Genomic DNA, 3,411 nt, shown 5'->3' with positions numbered 1-3,411 from the left:
GGGGGGGGGGAGGGAAAGAGAGAGAAAGCAAGAGGAATGAATGGGAAGACAGGAAGTAAAGGCAGAAACTTCCTGAGCCTGGAATGGCCCTGGGGGGGAAGTAAAGCCCTCCTGGGAGCTGGAGCCTGGAGGAGACTCTGCTTCCAGTGCCTTTGGGTTCTGGCAGCCGTTCATTTTACAGCGGATGTCCTTCCTCATAGATTGGAGATAAGGCAGCTGAACCAGGGTAGGCAATAGCAGGAACCAGGAGCAAGGGCAGCCAGAACAGCACCACCTACCAGATGATAAATCCCATTCCATCACGCATGTAATGACTTCTCCTCTGACAGTGCTGGGATAGCTGGGCCTGCAGCACATCAGTGGGGGTGGTAGTTGTGGGGGCATCACCTTCCATGTTCCCCATGGCTATATCTTCATCAAAATGTTAACCTGGGCTTTTACCAGGTGTTTCCCTTGCCCTCCGTCTTGTCTGTTCATAAAATAAGTAGTGCTTTCAAGCCAGGCTGATGGTTTTCATAGGGATGGGAAGTTAAAGCCAACTTTTGCTTTCTGTTGGACTGTAACCTGCTTTCTTTGTCATGGGGGCAGAGGCTCCAGTGGTGAGAGTCCTCCAGTGCCTTCCTGCAATTCCCCTGTGTGTCCAGAAGAAATGACCTAGATTAGTGGGTTCCATGGAATGGGCTCCCAGAAGTCCTAGAGGGACCTTGGCAAATGCATCATCTGTAAGGCCAGTGTCTTGGGCATGTCTTTGCTGCGTGGTCTGTCTTGCTGGAGCTAGGCAAACCCAGAGACCAATTGCATGAGTTAAATGCAGTGGATACATATGCCAAATGGCTTCTTTAAGATTAGGCAGCAGCATCGGGGGACCTAGGTGTCTAATTTTGACATTGCATTATTCTTGTGTTCAACCTGCAGCGAGTCCCTTAGCATAGGCCTCATTCTGGGGTTAGTTTATAGAAGACACTAAGCTGCCACTTTTACCCTAGCACAGCTCTTACAGGAAACTCAGTGATGATGGGAGATGCCATATTTTTTAGTGGGTAAAAAATACCCATATATTCTTTGGGTATATTCTTTTATACCCAAAGAATAAAACGGGGTAAAAATTCCATATCCACCGTAATGATGAGAGGCCCAGGGGAGAGGGAAGCTCTCACATTCATGTCCTTATGGCAGCTGATAGAGAAGTTGGGAGGGGAACAGGAAAACAGAGGGGACAAAGATAGGGTTGGCATGAGAGACCCACTCCTACAGAGATGGCCTCCACTGGACCATGCGGCAGGAAGGAACAAGAGCACAATGTGGTGGCAGCCTCATGTGGACTAGTCTGGGGCATACGATGGGGGAGGATGGCCATGGGCCACTACGAGCCTCGCCCTCTCTGCTTTCCCTGGTGGCATTGTGGCACCTGGGGGCTGTCTAGTATGTGGACATGGGTGCTGACATGCATGCCCTTTCTCCCTAACCAGACCTGCAGACTCTCCCTGGCATCTGTTCAACTTACCAATGTCTAATATCAAATACCAGATACTTCTCTTTCCATTTTTCCAGTGTATAAGTTGTATCTTCCTTTCAGAGCTCCATTTTGGCAGGGTTGGGGAGGGCATGCCTTGCATCCTAGAAATTATGGTATGCAGGGGTTTCGTGAGGCGTTCTTTTTCTTGGCCTTCAGATGAACTGTCATGTTTGACTGCTGAGATCCTGATATGTGTTTACCATGACACCCCTGCAAACCAGCCCCAGTGAAGTTCCCACCCTGCCCTCAGCGGAGAGAGGAAAATTGCTGCCCAGAGAATTCCCAGAATTCCTGCCCTCTGAAGCCCTGCTCCGAGTCCCTGGCTGCAGAGCAAGCTTCGGAGCTGAGATTAAACGTATTAATCAGCAGACTGTCTGACAAGATGGGGGCCGCACAGCAGAGATCAAAGCCAGGAAAACCAACACTAAATAGGACTCGTCAGAAAATCAAACAGCTCTTTCGTAGTCAATTAATCATGGAAATCCAATTCATTTTTTTTTTTTCTTTTGGGGCAAGAGTTATGGCTGTTTTGTGCAGCGAAGTGCTCTCTGGCATGGGAGTCTGCTAGTACTGAGTCGAGAGACATGGGGCCTGGCTGGGCTGATCAAGTTTCCTCAGTCACTTTCCATACCCCTCTGGTTCACAGCAGATCTTAGGGGTTGTCTTCACTCAGGTGATCGATAGCTGGATGAGCTCAGGTCAGGTGCGAGCCTCTTCTGCAGAGCCGTACCTGTGTGCGGTGCCCTTGCTGATGCTATGCTCACCCGCATGCATTGCTCAGTCTTCTTCAGTATGGGTCTTTGGGCTTCAGTGAGATGAATCATTGCTTGGCTCATCCGCAAAGAACTATGGAGAACTCATTTTTTCTTCCTGGGTACATGGGAGAGAATTGGGAAGCCCTGGAGGGTCAGCACTGACGTGATTCGTCTGCATCCTCACTGCACAGCAGGTGAGTTACGTGTCCAAGTGGGAATGGTGTTGAGGCTTCAGCTTCTGTTGTTAGGTGGATCAAAATGCTAACTGAGAGTGGAGTTGAGTATGGATGGGAGGGGAGGTAAAGGGCAGCACCTAACTAAGAGGTCACGTCAGCTCTGCAGTGAAGATGCAGCCTGACGGTAAGGCTGATGTCCCGTACACTTGGCTAATTCCAGAGACATTAACTCAAATGGAAATAACTTGGGTTAGCTGTGCAATGAAGGCCTAGCCAACGCCTCTGTCTGCAGAAGAAAATTGCAAGAAGTTGACCAAGGATGTGTTGTTAAACAGGTGCCAAGTGCTGCATGGGCCCATATACGCTGTTTGGAACCAGTTTTATATATAGTTTAATTTGATAAGAAATTGGTTTAAACTCAATTGAAATAAGGCTCTTCGACAGAAATAAACATCCACGCAGCTCTTTTGTACTGGTTTAACTCAACTGATTTAAAAATGGTTGCAGCTTCCCCATGTAGCCAGTGCCTCTGGGGTTCCCAGGCATCACTCTCAGGAGGCTCTAAGCCAAGGAGAATCTGAGCAGCAGCCTTATCTGTGTCTGAACTCTGCCCTCAAGTCTGGTTTTGTAATAACCAGGCATTGGTACATGTAGCAGTGTTGGCAACTCTCACTGTTTTATCGAACCTGTGGTTGCTGGTGTGCTTTCTTAAAACTTCAGCTTTGGGAGTCGCGTGGTGCTGTGAGCATCTTGGGTTAATTTAAAAAGTAAAGTAAGTTTCTAGCTTTTTGGTCAAAACCTGAAAATGGAACCTCCCACCCCTTCCTCCAGAAGATGGATCAAAACAGCTCCAAATGTCATATTCTTTTTTCAAATCCCAGGATTGTTAGGCCTATTTTAGGATTTTGTGTGGATGCAGTCTCTTGATTTTTTTTTTTTTTTTTTTTTTTTTTAAATTTTTGGG

General features: G+C 47.8%; 1 protein-coding gene across 2 annotated transcripts in view; it reads left to right on the top strand.

Moving 5' to 3' along the window:
• Window positions 1-3,411, top strand: part of PTPRU (protein tyrosine phosphatase, receptor type U) — a 246,083-nt gene that overhangs the window by 3,433 nt on the left and 239,239 nt on the right. Inside the window, exon 1 of one of the 2 annotated variants that reach the window (XM_019512142.1) lies at window positions 2,043-2,465. The exons of the other annotated variant lie outside the window; for it this stretch is intronic. The gene's annotated coding sequence lies outside the window, so the exon portion shown is untranslated. Of the gene's footprint in view, window positions 1-2,042; window positions 2,466-3,411 lie in introns of those variants that run through there. 2 annotated transcript variants of the gene reach the window in all.

Source organism: Gavialis gangeticus, unplaced genomic scaffold (assembly GCF_001723915.1).
Source record: "Gavialis gangeticus isolate Ggan-Ray unplaced genomic scaffold, GavGan_comp1, whole genome shotgun sequence".
Lineage (NCBI taxonomy): Eukaryota > Metazoa > Chordata > Crocodylia > Gavialidae > Gavialis > Gavialis gangeticus.
This window is presented reverse-complemented; position numbering and strand designations above follow the sequence as displayed.